The following is a 16,731-nucleotide window of genomic DNA, read 5'->3' as shown; positions in this document are numbered from 1 at the left end:
GCTAATCACGCTCCCAGATGGGAGATAGAAAATGAAGCACCCCGAGGAGGCATGCTTCACTCCTGAAGAACTTAATGAGTTTGCTATTTCATTCAAGCAGAAGTACTGGGAATACACATGGGAATGGATTTTAAGGGCGTGGGATAATGGTGGAAGGAACATAAAAGTGGATCAGGCTGAGTTTATTGATCTGGTCCCTCTGAGTGGGGATTCTGGTGTGATATGGATGCTCACACAGTTTTAACAACTATCAAAAGTTTGTTTGAATGGTTGGCTGAGGCATTTGTCAAAAAATGGCCTATGAGAAGCTGGAGTGCCTAATATCCCTTGGCTTCGTGTTGATAATGGGATTTTATGGCTCAGGGAAATTGCAATGCTAGAGTAGGCACACTTTGTAAGACCTCATCCTCCACAAGGGGAAGGCCCAGAAGACATGCCCTTCTCTAATTCTCTAAGACACAGATAGTGAGAGGGCACCAGTACGTTTTGAAAGCTTGTAGTCACCGTTTTCTTTGTGCCAGACCTTAGGCTTGGCCATGCTGCTGCTCACTTGGATAGACTAAGTGCAGCGGGTTTAGCGGGCCTGAAGCAGCAGGGTCCAGACAGCAGCACTGAAGTGCAAAGACAAGCTGATCATAGTCACCATAACATACGTACAGCAATCTCCACATGGGCCTTAGCTGTAATGGGCAGCACGGGCAAAGTGATTTTCATGGTGGCCATGATTCATATGGATCTTTGGTTCTAGTTTATCAATCATGGCATTTCCAGGCATGAAATGGATAATAAGCCTTCTACATACATTTTTGTTTGATCTGTGTGGTGGTTTGAATAAGAATGGTTCCAATAGATTCGTGTGATTGACTGCATCGCCACAGGGAGGGCACTGTTAGGAGGTGTGGCCTCGTTGGAGGAAGTGCGTCACTGTGGAGGCCTGCGCTCAAGCTATGCCCAGTGTGGTGCACAGTCTCCTTCTGCTGCCCGAGGATGAAGATGCAGAACTCTCAGCTCCTCCTCCAGCACCACGTCTTCCTGCGCACTGCATGCTTCCCGCCATGATGATAACGGACTAAACCTTTGAACTGTAAGCCAGCCTCAATTAAATGTTTTCCTTTGTAAGAGCTGCTGTGTTCATGCTGTCTCTTCAGAGAAAAACAATAAAATCTAACTAAGACAATCTATATTAGCAGAAAATTTCTCAACAAATGAAAGAAAGCCTACACTAGATCGTGGCAAAAGGGAATATCACCTATGAGCCAATTTCCAGACTTAAGCAAGTTTGCACACCCATAACCCCTTGAATGAAGGGATGGACCTTATAAGGAAGGACCTTGATAAAATACCTAAGAGTTTACTGTTAGCCTTTCTTTCCCACAGAGTGACCTATAGCCTTTACAGGAGTACACTGCGGGAAAGGAAATAGTCAGACTTTCCAGGGCTATTGAATACTGAATTGCTGCTGATTTCAGGAGACCTCAAGTAACACTGTGGTCCTCCCATTCCTTACTGAGATCAGCTGATTAATGGATTTTTCATTGATGTCTGACTCTCAGTCAGTCCAGTGGATCCCTGAACTCACCCTGTGGTTATTTCCCCAGTCCCAGAATGTATAATCGGGATAGATAGATTTTGATGCTGGTGGAATTCTCACATTGGTTCTCTGACCTGTGTAGTGGGAGCTGTAATGGTTGGAAAGGCTAAATGGAAACCTTTGGAGTTGCCTCTTCCAGAGAAAATAGTGCATCAAAAACTGTATCCCATTCCCTGGAGGAATTACAGAAATTAGTGCCACCATCAAGAACTTGAAAGATGCAGGGTTGGTAGTTTCTGCCACATCTTCATTTAACCCTCCTGTCCAGCCAGCACGGAAGACAGTCGGAGTGCGGAGAAGGACGGTTGACTTTTGAAAACTCAGGCAAGTAGTGCTCCACTCTCAGCTGCTGTGCCAGAGTGCTGTTCTCTCTTGAGCAAATAGCACTTCTCCTGGTTCACAGCCTGCAGCCATGGTCTAGCAAGTACCTTTTCTCTTGTTCTCAAGGACTGCAAGAAGCAATTTGCTTTTAGTTGGCAAGGCCAACCATATACTTCGACATTTTTACCTCAAGGATATATTAACTCTCCAGCCCTGTGTCATAACTTCCTTAGAAGAGATCTTGATTGTCTGTATCTTCCACAAAATATTATCTTGGTTCACTAGATTGGCGGCATTGCATTGATTGGATAAAGTGAGCGTGAAATAGCAACCACTTGGGACTTCTTAGTAAGGCATAAGTGATTGCACCTGGCCCAACCCCCCATCAGGAAGGGAGCACAGTATTTAGGGACAGCACACTCCTCACTTCAGGATGTTATTGCAGCCCACACACTAAGTGACTCAGAACGCGGCTTTGAGTGGGGCTTGGAATAGGAGACAACTCTTCAACAAATCCAGGTAGCTATGCAGGCTGCTCTACCTACTGGACCGCATGACCCAGCAGACCCAATGGTACTTGAGGTGTCAGTGGCAGAGAGGGATGCAGTTTGAGTCTTTGGCAGGCCTCTTCAGGTGAAGCACAGAAGAAACCTTTAAAACTTTGGAACAAGCCTCTACCATCACCTGCAGACAACAGTTCTCCCTTTGAGAATAGCTCTTCCCCTGCTATCGGGCCTTAGTGGAAATTGAATATTTGACAATGGGCCACCAAGTTAGCCATTTGACCCGAGCTTCCCGTGATGAGCTGGGGGCTGTCTGACCTATCAAATCATAAAGTGGGATTTGCACAGCGACAATCCCTTATCAAATGGCAGTGGAATATACATGAGAGAGCTTGTGAAGTCACGTGAAGAAGCTGCCTATAGTTTCTATCCCGTTACCGGGCAGCTGCTGTCAGGTGTGCATCAGCGTGCCCTGTTAGTGGTTGATGTGGAAGAGGACTAGGGCCTGGTTTAAATGCAGGCCTCCGGCAGTGCTTGCTCAAGATGGAGGAAGTGCAGCAGTAAAGGAAGGGAGTTATAAACACCAGAAAAGGCCACGTGAGCAGTGGCCGTTCTCTCATGTTAAGAGTGTGCAGGTACTTGCCTTGTCCTTCCTTGATTTCTTCGTCATGTAATATAACATCAATTAAGAGGATGTTAGTGGTTATCATATTTAAGTTTTGGATATAAAAGAATGTTCCAACATTGCCACCTCTTCTAAACTTTATAATGCATTTGCAGCTGAATGCAGGATGGTTACATCATGGTAAGTGTAATTAAGATCTGGTTATTGTTTTCCTGTGGAAACTGAACATGACTCAAGAAGATATGATTGTGTGTCAAACTGTCAAGGGAATGGATTTGTGATGGCTATTTTTAGTTGTCAACTTGACTACATCTGGAATTAACTAAAACCGAAGTGACTGGGCACATCTGTGAGGGATTTCTTCTTAATTAAATCATTTAAAGTGGAAAACCCATTTTTAATCTCAACCTTTTGAGGTGGGAAGATACATCCTTAACCCAGATCTTTTGAGGTAGGGAGACACACTTTTCTTCTGAGCCGCACCTCCTGCTGCTCGCCTGTGTCAAGGACACGAAAGGAGGACGCTTGCTTTGCCTGCTTGCTCTTGCTCTCACTGGCAAGTCCCTTCCTTCACTAGCATTAGAGCCTACTTCTTTGGGAGTCCAGTGTAAGCTGAAGACAGCTAAGACATTCAGCCTTGTGGACTGAACAACTACTGAATTCTTGGATCTTCCATTGGATCAGCTATTTTTGGAATAGCTGGACTACAGCCTGTAAGTTATTCTGATAAATCCCCTTTATACATACAAATTATGTTCCCCTAGATAACCCTTGCTTATGTAGACACATTGGACATTATATAGACACATTGGACGTTACTTGTCTTCATGGTCCTTGGGCATCATTTTTGTTCTCTTTCAAACTAAAATTGGTGTGTGTCCCTTCTTAAGAACCTTCATGATGTCTGTTTAAATGTCTGCACAAAAACTGTACTACAGGATGAGCCTTAAGGCAAATCAGCTAAATGACTCAGAGTCATGGGTGAAGGTGCAGACACATGCGCCTGTTGTTGCTGAGCATTTATTGCCCACCACATTGAAGGTTTATCGTATGTGACGCTCATGGGAATATTCCTAAGTGTATGCTATGCCCCTTGTACATACAGGTGCCTGCAGGAGCCAAGAAGCCATGCTCTTAACTCTGAGCTGTCTCTCATGCATTTTCTTTGTGGAAGCATGAACCCAGCCCTGAAACTGGGTACACACACACACACACACACACACACACACACACACGAAACCTTTCTTTTACAACAGCTTCTACATCCAAGACAGAGATTCAATACAGCTACTGAGAAAAATCATCACAGTTGCTAAGAAAAAAGACATTATGGTTGAAGACAAAACAGACAAGGGACTTAAAAATCTGTTACCGAAGAGTGACCTGCGACCTTCACCATGTTAACAGTTCAGTCGTACTCTAAAAGTTACACCCCAAAAATGAGGTGTTCCCCCCAAAAAACTGGGGAGGAAATAAGCATGTCAACTCTATGAGTGTGAGTACCGTGTGTCCTGTTAGAGCAGTTTCTGCTGCCTCCATGAGATGCCGAGGCTGGGAGCGAGGCAATCCCGGCCCTTCTTTTTTTTAAGTACATGGAATCTTAAAAATCAAGAGTAGAGTAAGAATTCCACGAATACTCTTGCATACACATCTCTATAGCTCCTATTATTTTGGTAATGTCTTCAATGTAAAAAGTAGGCAAGCTTCTTTTTCACCTATCCACAGAGACATTGGTCCTCTACACAGACTTTTAAATATTCCTATTGAAATTATATGCCCTGTAATTAGAGTGCCAGGGTTCAAACTGCTTCTTCTGCTTCTGCAGCACGTGGTTTTGAGGAAATTATTTCCTCTCTGAGCCTTACATAGAGGGTGGTCCCTAACAGAAACCTCTATCCTCTCAATTCTTAGGGAGTCATATAAGCTGAACTATATACAGCTCTTAAGGTGGTACCTAGCACACAGTCTGCACTGACATAATCTTTGCTAATATTATTACTTTTGGTTTTGTCAGTGATTATGAACACCACCATTACCATTGACAAAGGACCAGCTAGTTATTAGAGAAACATAGATGCTAAGACAATTGGAAGCAGAAATGTGAAAGAATCCAACTCTCCATGGGCAGGTTGATGTGCCGGGCAGTGCACCCCACTCCTAGCCAACAAAATGACCCTTGAAGCTGATGATCAAATGACTTGGATGAGTGTATTTCAAATGGCCATTGCATAACTCTGCTAAGGCTAAACTGGGATAAATTATTAGCATGGCCCGTGGCTGTGCTTCATTGTGCAATCAAGAGAGCTGTATGGTTTTACTTTTCGTAGGAAAAAAAAAAAAAATCAAAAACTAGAACCAGAAAACATTTGGAATTTTCTTTCTTTCTTCCTTTTTTTTTTTTTAAGTCCATGGCCAGATCTTACAACATCAGTGATTTAAACCAGGCATTGAATGTGAACTCAACTAGGCCTCTAATATTTCTGCCTCACTCGGTTCCAGCGAACAATGCAGCCCTGGCTAGTGTTGAAAGTCTGCAGCATGCAAAGGCTAAAGGGCTAGCTAGACAACTGGGATCTCACTTTCACAGTTACCCCGGCCTCCCGAACGCTGGAAGAACTCAGTGCTGTAATGCTCAAGCCCTCTGCACCATAAGTAAAAAATAAGAATATTAAATTTAATAAGCTCAGAGAGTAAAATCAAAGCCACATTTCCTACGAAAGAAACCAGCTCACAGTGATGTGAAGCAGAAAGAAATGTATAGTCACCCTGGTTTAAATTTCCAAGAAAATGATAGCAGAAGAAAGAATGATGCATATAACTAAAATATAGTGTGTGCTAGAGTCTCCTTTTAAAGAGTTGAAGTCCACAGCACGTTTCCCAAGCCCATCAGCGAGCTGGTTCCCTAAACAACTGCGTTCTCACAGCTCCACTTCCCCCGCAGAGAAAACTGCCTTTTCAGGGCTCCTCCACGGTTCTGCTGATCAGCCATTAGTGATGCGGTACAGTTACAAACAAGTACCTGAGAAGAACGGGATCAAGGCTGCACAAAACTGTCCTGGCAATCTGAACGCAGGTGTGGGAGACACAACCCAGGTGGTTAAAAGGCGTCTTTGTTTGAAGCTGTCAGTGAGAGGACCTGACTAATCTCCTGCCCCATCCCTACACTCCCTTTTAACTATGTCAAGACATCCCCTCACATCAGGAAGTTGACAATGACATGGCTATGTGCTAAGCTCAGTTAATGTGGTCCTAGGTTTAAACACTTCAGGTTCAAAGTGGATAATTGGTGGTAGTGGATTTTAAAAGCTCACACAGGTGCCTTTGAAAAGAGGTCAAAAGTCAAGTGCATCTCTCCTGAGAGCACTGGTGAGCCCTTCCTAAGGAGATCAAAATTCTTTACATAAAGCCCCAGGGCCTTGTAAGCACTGTTATTAATTTAGTTCTGTATGTTCCAAATAAGGGGAAAATGATGCCACATGTGTGTACTACCAGTAACCTGGTCGTGTTTGTTCCAGAGACGGAGATGTTAGATAGATTTTCACCTAGCAATTCTGGATTGCTAATGAAGTAATCCACTTTCTGCCAGGCTCAAACTGGGGAGGGGTGGGTCTTTCAGGTCAGGGTAATGAACCTTGAACACAGCAAAACGCCTGCAGGGGAAAAGAAGTCTAAACACAGGGATGTTGCCGTGGCTTGAAAGTGTTGGTAAACCAAGGCTGTGAAGTCTGGCTGCAGTGCAGAAGACAGCCACGGCTGTGGACGGTCAGACCTCAAAACACGCTCTTCAGTTTCCTAATGCCTCTTGTTAACAGAAATCATAAACTCCCACCTTCAAAACATGTTTGTGGTATTTTTACAAGGCAGCCAAACAACTCAACTGTTAACTGGTATATATTTCAAACCTCACTTGAAGAGTTTGCTGGTGTACCTCCCAAGTTTGCTGGTGTACCTTTTCCTTATTCCCTCCTCTGTTGGATAATTTTCTTCAACATGCTTATTACTCTTCTATTCTTAAGATGTGTCATCAAAAAGGAGATTTGGGGAGTCCACATTTTGACCTTTATCTAAAACAAAACTAAACACTTGCAAATATCTTTATGCCTGCTCATGAAAATTTGCATTAGCATGCCCGTGATTTTTTTTTTAACAGCATGTGCTCATTGGGATCTCTGCCAGAGCAACACAAACAGGAACAGGTGAGTTCTGGCAGGGACATGAGCAAATGAAAACCCTCCTGTTATGCTGGTTAGAATGTTACATTCAGTACAGCCTCTATGGACAACAACCCAGTAAGGAGGCTTCCAAAGCACTAAACCAGGAGGGGAGCAGATGTCTCCACACCCAAGTCCACGGCAGCGCTGTTTGCCACAACTAGATGGTAGGCGCAAGCCAAGAGGCCAGTGCAGATAGAGAAGAGTAAAACCGCAGCACGCACTAGAGAATATTATCTCGAACCACACAAAGTATGAATGATGTTGCATGCAGAAGGAAACACTAACATACTTCAAAACATCAAGTGAAAAAAGTTAATCAGTGCAAGGCAAACACAATGTAATCCCATTTATATGAGATGTCCAGAGTGGGAGACCTCACAAAGAAAATGTAGATGAGGGTGGTCGCCAGGAACTCCAGGGAAAGGAGAAAAAAGAGAAACTGTTTCACCAACGATGGTAACAAGTTTTGGAGACAGATTGGCAGGATGTTACATAGCATTGGGAATGTATTCTCTGGCACTGACTGTGTAGATTAGTTAATGGCACATTTCACATTGTGCATATTTTACTACAATTCATTTTAATTAGGATTCCCTTATACAGACATCAGTGTGCTAGGGTTGAGATCTGGATTAGACACACTTCCTTGAAGGACTGCACTTAAGTTTGAAGTACCGCTACGGATGGAAAGAGAATATGCTCCTTTCAAGATTGCAGAGATCCAACTGGCTGGAGTAAACAGATAAAAACTGGGTGTAGCTGACATTTTCAAATCAGTACACAAATTCTTGGACCCACACTCACTGCATTTATAATTAGGAAAGAATGTCACTAAATTTTTTTAATGAAAATCACATATTTGTCACTGTCACTTGCCACAAAAAATCATGGTTTCACTTAAATAGGGAAAGGAGGGGGGAATCTTTCAGAAATAACACTTTAATTCCAACTTAACGTTGCGCACACGTGGTCATAGCACGTAGCGTGACGAAGTTAGTACAGAAACGTAACGCGACGGTGGGCTAACTGCTGGGAAACTACATGTGGTAATTACAGACAAGAAAGGCCTGCCAAGGCCTGTCAGGTGGACTTCCAATTTGCACTCAACACAAAGGAAATGGTACTCAGAGCTGAGTGGCCATTTCAACATTTACACAAGTCAAAATTCCCAGCTCAAATCCCAGCGACTTAAGCCTGTGTCAACAGGGGACTGTCCAATTACCAGCATGTAACATTTGTTCAGAAGACTTCAAAATCCCCTAACTTGCTAATAATAGTTTAAAGACTCCATGGTGTTTAAAGTCTGGGAAATAATTCAGTCTCTACTCAAAGGGAGATTACCCCTAGATTCACTGAGTACTTTGGCTGGTAAGCCGCCTGTACTCACTTACGTGCCACTGTTGGAGGGTCACAGTGGTTTGTTTGGCTGCGCGGAACTCACAGCATCCTCAACATAACCTGACCAACAGGAGAAATCGACAGAATCCCATACCCTCTATTCCCAGCTGTTTAGTCAGCTTTCTTTCCTACCAGCAAAATCATGGTAATTACCACAGCAACAAAGACCAAAACAGTAATAGTCATCACCAAAGAGATTGGTGAGCACAGAGGGTTTGGTGGCTTGCTCCCCTTTGGCTGCCTTCCGGACAGTCTCGGGGCTGAACATTTTCTTAAAGAAATGGCGTCTACAGACAAACCCACAACTGAAGGGAGATTAAAGACCACAGAGGTTAGGACACAGCAGAGCTACAGTCTCGGAAGCGGATGCGCCGTTCTTCATTCTAACACGCCACGGTTTGCAAGCTGCTCCACACAGCAGCAAGCACGTCCTCTCTGTAACACAGACCGGTTCACATTAAACACTGAGCATGCGTGCTGGATGAATGAAGCAAACAAACAAAACAAAACAAGCAACACGGGAAGTAAACAGAACTCAATCAGCTTAGAACACTGGGGGAATATTTGAAACCTTTGCTCTGAGTGACTGTCAGGAAGTCACTCAGTCTTCAGAACACCCCGGAAGTCCTTTGGCCGGTCCTGATGTGCAGCTGAAAACAACAGAGTCAGACAGATTACGGTTTAAGAGAAGAACCCCAGACCTGGCAGCAGAGTGTGAGTGAGCAGGCTCTTCACAGCCTGCACCAAAATAATAAATCCGGACTTATTACATCACAGGAGCTGTAATTCTCCCTTCTCTAAACATGGACCTTGGATTTATACCCCTTTTAAGTCAGATCTTTTTAGTCAGAACTGCTCATTTATAAGCAGAACAATGACAGTGTTGAGAGAAAAACCCAGCGATGTCTTCATGTGTTAGCCTGGCCTTTAAAGACCATGGGCCCGGCTGCTGGCATGGCTCAGTGGGCAAAGTGCCTGCCTGTGAGGACATGAAGAGCACTCCTCAGCATCCACATAAAAGCCCCGCTTGGCACGGCATGCTTTAGTCCAGGCTCTGGGGCGGGGGAGGGGGACAAAGCTCCTGGAACTCCCTGGCTCAGGGGTCCACACAAACTGGAAGTCCGGGTGCAGTGAGAAATCCTGTCTCAAAATAATAACAATAATAATAATAATGCTTGGAGACCTGTCGGGGAAGACACTGAGATCAGCTTCAGTCTTCCACACATACACACACTTGCACCCACACACACAACAAATTTTAATTAAATTTAAGTGTTAAAGTTAGGCAAGAAGGCCAGCAGCCCCATCCTTCACAACGTGTGTGCGTGTTTAGAACTGTAAAACAAGTATGTGCACCAGGCTGCTGCTGGCAAAGGCTCCCTCTGACAATCAAGTCACGGAAGCAGCGATGAGGTGGGAGAGCTACTGCTTACCAGGATGTCGCGTCAGCTGGCGCTCTTGCCTGCCGCAGCAGAGCGGGAGACAGCAGTGGGCAGAGCGGGCTTCGCACAGCCACCTCTGCGGGAGACAGCAGTGGGCGCTGGAAGGCTGTGCCTGCCCCCTGCAGCACTAGGTAACACCTCACAGCTCACATCTCTAGCACCCTGATTCCGGTCTCCGCCAGGCTCGCCTCCCTCAGCCTTTTAATCTCCCTTGGCTGTATTAAAATATAACAGAAAGATTAAAATTTCTGTTCACTTAAAAATTACATGCACCAAAGTTTTGCTGTATAGCTACGGCTCTAAGCAGCCCAGCCTGTCTGTCACCTCGTACTGTTGTCACCTTTGTATGTGTGTGAACACAAGCATCCAATTTCCTAATAAATACAACCATGTGATACTTATTTATTGCTCATCCTAGTCACTGTGCTGCACGCCAAACCTTCACAATCCTCTAAGCGACTTGAATCCCTTCACCAGCATCCTCCTCCCTCCCAGCCCCTCCTCCCCCGATAACCACTAGTCTCCTCTCAGTTGCTAGGAGTTCCGTTTCCTCAGATAATAACGTAGAATTAAGATCAAGTTGATGGCCTCTGTGATGTTGCCATGAGTGATGCTGCAAAAATGATAGAGTGGCAACATTTGCTCGCAATATTAATCTCAATTCCTTTTTCCCGTATAGCCAGCGGTGGGGTTGCAGGTCATATAGCAATGTAATTTTTTTAGTTTTGTGAGGTATACCTAAACTATATTGCAGAATGCCTATAACAACCTAAAATCCCAGCAACAGAGTGTAAGGGTTCCCGTTTCTCCACACGCCTTCTACTTTATACAGAGTCTCAGGAAGCTCAGGCTTGCCTTGAACTCACTATGTGTCCAAGGATGGCCTCGAGGGCCTGATCCTCTTGCCTCTACCTCCCCAGTGCTGGGTTTTATGGAGTTCTGGAGGGTGAAGCCAGAGCCTCATGCACACCAGGCAAGCCTCTACCAACTCTGCTACACGCACTGCCAATCTACACCATTTTCAAGGTGATGGCTCGTGTCTTGTATTTCTCTCATGATTGGTGATTCTCCCTACATCTTCTCACATACCTAATACCCGTTCATATGTCTTCTTTGGAAAAATACCTTTTGTGTTCTTTGTCTGCTTGAATTGGGTTCATCTATACTGCTGCTGAGGGTGTATGAGCTCCTTATAAGCCAGGGTTCTCACGCCCTGCCGTACCCAGGCTTTGCAGTGTTTGTTGTACTTTGGGGCTTTTTCATTTTGCTCACTTTCACTCGCCTATCTTTGATTCCATTGCCATGCTTTTGGAATCTAGTCGTGAAACCATTTCCAACCTCAGAGTCAAGAACTACTTCTCCTGTGTTTTATACTAGGACTTTCATAGTTTCTGAGCTTCAACATTTAGATTATTATTAGTCTACTTGAGCTGATTGTGTGTGTGGTGGCAAATAGGTGTTCGGTTTCCTTCCTTTGCATGTGCAAGCACAGGTCTTTAGCATCACTTACCGAAGAGACTCTCCTTCACCCTCATTGCGTGGTTTCGGCATCTGTGCTGAAGGTTAGCTATGTGTGTGCTCTTTACTAGATTCTGTCTGTTTACGTAGCTCATCCTCATGCCAGTGCCACACTGCTTTGGCGGTGGTAGCTTTGTACTATACTTTGAAATTAGTGGCATGATGTCACTACTTTTGTTCCTTTTTAAATTGTTTTGCTTGCTTGGACTTTGTGGTTCAGTATGAAATTTAGGACTCCTTTTCCATTTCTCTAAAAAATATAAGAGGACTTTTGACAAAAATTGTATTAAATCTTTAGATCATTTGGGATGTAATGGCATTCAGCAATATTAATTCTTGCACCTCTTGAGCACATGAGTTGAGAGTATCTTACCACTTACACGTTCATTTCACAGGCATTACCGCTGGTCGGTAGGACAGCTGATTGCCTCCCTCTTTTATAAACTTGTATGAACCTTATAGTACAGTGAAAGCTAGTTCTCCAGTCAGTTCCAGCTCAGGAGCTCTGGGCTGTGTTCCTGAAGTGCATGGTAACCTAAGTCTATGAACTTAACCTCCCACCTTTGTTAGGTAACGAAGGGCATCAGCAACAGGCTATATTTTGGGGAGTGTCTCTTAGAAACCCTGGCCACCAACTCAAAAGAGGGCTCTTTACATCTGGTATAGGGGATTTTGTTAGGTGGTCTTTCGCCCTTAGAAAGAGGGAGCACTGTCAGCCGGATGAGAAAAGTTTAGGTAAATAGTAGTGTGATTCCTTGTGGCATTTTAGATCTCCTTACTATTTACCCCCCCTCCTTTTCCTATATTTACCTCCCTCCCTCTTCCCATTTCCCCTGTCAGATCACTTTTATCCTGCTATTATCCTTTCAATTTCTCCTGCTTTCTTCTGAATGTATGTCCCTGGCTCTCCCTAAGGAGCCCCCCTTTCCCCATTTCCTGATCAAGGCACTTATCTCCTGCTATTCCCCTCTCTAGTGCTTCCCAGCCCTCACCCCGGAATCCAAGCAATGGTACTGTTGTACTTTCCTGGTATCTATACTTACTATAAGCTATACACTCACAACTGAAGATTTGGAGGTAGGAGCCTCCAACAGAGAGGATATGTTACGTTTGTCTTTCCGGGTCTGGGTTACCTTACTCAATATGATTTTTTCTAGTTCTGTCCATTTATGAGACCAGAGGAGGTCACGAGAATAGGCGTGTGGTCGGCAGCAAGCAGGAGCCGCTACACTACACCTTTATAATCTCCAATGCTGTTCACAACAGGCCTATGTGTAGCCACTGGAAGCAAGGACTGAGCAGTCAGACTCCTTGCTTATTACACTGAGCTTAGTCACTGAACCTCAGTTACTGTCTCACGGGGTCCTGCCTCTAGATGGAGATCCATAACTGATTGATTAGTGGCTGCTGAGAGAGAGAGAATCAGTCTTCTCAGGGAAGGTTATCCAATGCTATGGATCAGTGTGTGTGTGTGCGTGTGCGTGTGTGTGTGTGTGTGTGTGTGTGCGCGTGCGTGTGTACAGAGCAATGCTAAATGGACTCAGCAGTTGTGTCTCTGTAAACATATACTTATGCATACGTGTATAATTATAAATGATAATTAAAGAATAGATCATAAATTTAAGCCTTCAAGTTGGAAAGATTTAGGAAGAGTTGTAGTTTTTTTGTTTGTTTTTTTGCTTGTTTGTTTGTTTGGTTGGTTGGTTGGTTGGATAGATAGATAGGCGAGTAGGTGGGTGGTTTTGTTTGTTTGTTTGTTTGTTTGTTTGTTTTGTTTTGAGGACAGGGTGTCTCTGTGTAGCCCTGGCTGTCCTGGAACTTTCTCTGAAGACCAGTCTGGCCTCAGACTCACAAAGATCCACCTGCCTCTGCCTCCTGAGTGTTGGGATTGAAGGCATGAACCACCATACAGCCTGGAAGAGTTACGCATCAAAAAGAAGCTCATTTATCTCAAAAATAAAATCAATGTTAAAATAAATAATACATAGAGGTGCTCCTACACTTGAAGTACAGACTGTCTTACACACACATTAGTTGTTGAATATGCACTCATCTCCTTGTTTGTGGAAGTGGTGATTAAACGTGCAGTGGAGTTATAAACAGACTCGGACTTTATGAAGAACTTTGACATTGCCAATATTCATTTTTCACCCTCTACCCAATCATGTTCAAGCTAATGTGTTCGGAACTGGGACAATCCACAGCAGACCTGCAGAATCCTTTGGTAGTGGACTATACACTTTAATCCCTTTATTCATGGAACCATTATTTAATGTACTAGGTACAAGACTATGTACTGTGTTCTGGACAAGCAAGATGCATCTGCAGAAGACAAAAGCCATCCTTGCTCCCACGTGGTTCATATTCATCAACCTAGTTTAAAAGAGGTAAGAAAAGCAAATGATAACCATTTACTGTGGACAACACAATGGGCTTCCACAGCAGAGTACAAGTGACTGGGCGGCTCCACCAGCTTAGCCACCTAAGGGTGAGCTCTTTGAGAAAGCAAGGTGACCTTTGCATGAGAAGAGAAAGCATCTACGTGTGAGGAGGTGCCCCCACAATGAGACTGGTATGTTTGGGGAGCATTTAGGAGAACTCAGGCAGCTAAGCAGAATGCACAAAGCTGAGGCTTGGGAAGTAGAGGAGGAGACAAGAAAGGTAGAATCACACAGGCACACTCAGGCCCTAGTAAGGAATGTGAATTTCATCATTATCAAAGAAAGTTGATGCCTGGTTGTGTTGTGTAGGAATAAGAAACAAGGGCTTCGAAGCCAAGTGCTTTGAGCACACACACAACGACTGTTAGATCACCATGCCTAATGGGGGCTCAGATGGCCTCTGCAGCCGACACAACACTCAGGACTTAAACTGTGAATAAGCAAATGAAGTTGATGGGGCCTATAGGGGGGGAAATGCAACACAGAACCCATGCACTTTGTGAGCAAGATGTGGAGAAGGGGAAGCTGGACACAGGAGAGTAAAGCCAGGGAGAACCCCAGCTGGGAAAGTCTCTAGCGTGTAAGGAGCAGGGTGTGTTCACAGACTTAGAGTCTGTGTCTCTCCCTAATGTATTGAGGTCCCATTGTTCCAGCCACATCATTGTACGCAAGAGACAAAAAGCACCTGTGCATTAGGTGCTGCAGGAGGCTGTGGGTGGTGTCTGATGCTCTGCGATGACTCAGACACTGGAGACCCATGGCTTTATGCATTCTGAGACATGTACACTGTCTTCTAGGGAGGCATCTGGTGGTGAAAGTCAAAATTTCTGAGACATGTCTTTGGTCCAACATTTGTGCCTTTAGAAGCACACAGTCCAAAAAAAGCATATGTGTGCAGATGTTCAGAAAGAAGCTATGGGACACCAGAAGCTATGGGAATGCTTAGACGTCATCCCCAAAGAAGCAGAGCTACTTAGCACGGGCACTGCGGAACGTCCTGACAGCACAGGTCCCAGAAAAGACTACTGTTCAGTTCCATATACTTTTAAGCCATGGGTTTTCCTTAACATACATGAGGCCTTAGGTTCAATCCCTAGCACTGAAAACAAATACAACAACAGAAGATCCATTAGTCAATCATAGAGTCCATCCAGCAGATTACCCCTTCTTCCTACCTTCAAAACCAGCGCCTCACACATGTGATGCAAATGCTCTGCCCCTGAGCTACCTTCCCAGACATACTGAATTTTTCTTTTTGAAATTAAAGGACAGAGTGAAGCAGACTAGAATAGGAAGCATCCGTGAGAACTAGAGGCACTAGGGTAAGTTTGTGTCACATAAGTATAAAATATATATGAATGAATGTATGAATATATACAGTCACTGGGTTATGACATGAAGCATCTCTTTCTTGGAGCAATGCTTATTTTAAGACATGGGAGCCATTTGTTTAAAATTGATTCTATACACTAATGTTTAACCAGAGTGAGTTTTGGAGAGAGGTGGTTTGTTAGAGATAATAGGTGAGGCCCCATGAGAACTTGTTGAGCTATGGACTGGTAAAAATGCATACCACATAATGAATACCTCTAGAGGATATGATGATGGTTTGGGTTTGGTTTGGGTTTTTGTTTGTTTAGAGACAGGGTTCCTCTGTATAGCCTGGCTGTCCTGGAATCCACTATGTAGACCAGGCTGGCCTCAAGCTTAGAGATCTACCTGCCTCTGTCTCCCGAGCGCTGGGACTGAAGGCGTGTGGCACCACTGCCTGGCCAAATGATGATGTTAAAAAGGAGGGTTTTATATACTTCTGTATTAAATGCATTAGAATATCATTTATTCTTTGACAATTTCATATAAGTATACAATGTATCTTGATCGTATCTACCCCAAACTTTTCTCATTTTTCCCCTTCCCCCAGGATACCCCCAGTACATTCTCCTCCATCTGCACATGTGTGAGCATGTGTGTGTGTGCTCACCCGCCCCCCTGCCTGCCTGCCTGAGTCTGTATATGTGCACATGAGTTCATGCACCCCCCGAGTCCAGAAATGTTGCACCCCCTGGAGCTGGAGCTGCAGCTGGTTGTGAGCCACCTGTTGTGGGTGCTGGGATACAAACTCGGGCCCTCTGGAAGAGCAGTAGATGCTTTTAACCACTGAGCCATCTCTCCAGCCCCATGTCGACCCTCTTAACTACTGAGCCATCTCTCCAGCCCCATGTCGACCCATCTTGCTGTTTTGATCTTCTGCAGATTTTAAGTGATGCTGGTCATTCATAGGAAGGACACTCATCCTGTCAAGGAAAGAGGTTTTGACCACAAACCAATTCTAAACACTAACCACATTTTTATAAAGCTGGGGTTGGGGTGATGGATAAGGAGGAGCTGTGTTCATGTTCCCAGAATCCACACAAAGCTACCCTCTAACACCAAGAAGTTCCAGCTTACCTGCCACCAATGGGGGGTGGAGATGGGAAGCCCCAGAACCCCACAAGCCACCTGTCCTGGCTTACGCTGCAGTGAACGAGAGACCCTGCTCCAGACAAGGTGAGGACAGACTCCCAGGGCTGTCTTTAACTGCCACACGTGTGCCATGCACATGCCTGCTGTACTCACACAGCAACCTCGCACACACACACAGACAAAAAAATAGCGTTTCCTAAGTCAGATTTAGACAG

This window comes from Meriones unguiculatus, chromosome 9 (assembly GCF_030254825.1).
Source record: "Meriones unguiculatus strain TT.TT164.6M chromosome 9, Bangor_MerUng_6.1, whole genome shotgun sequence".
Lineage (NCBI taxonomy): Eukaryota > Metazoa > Chordata > Mammalia > Rodentia > Muridae > Meriones > Meriones unguiculatus.
The sequence above is the reverse complement of the archived record's forward strand: the minus strand, read 5'-3'. Positions refer to the sequence as shown.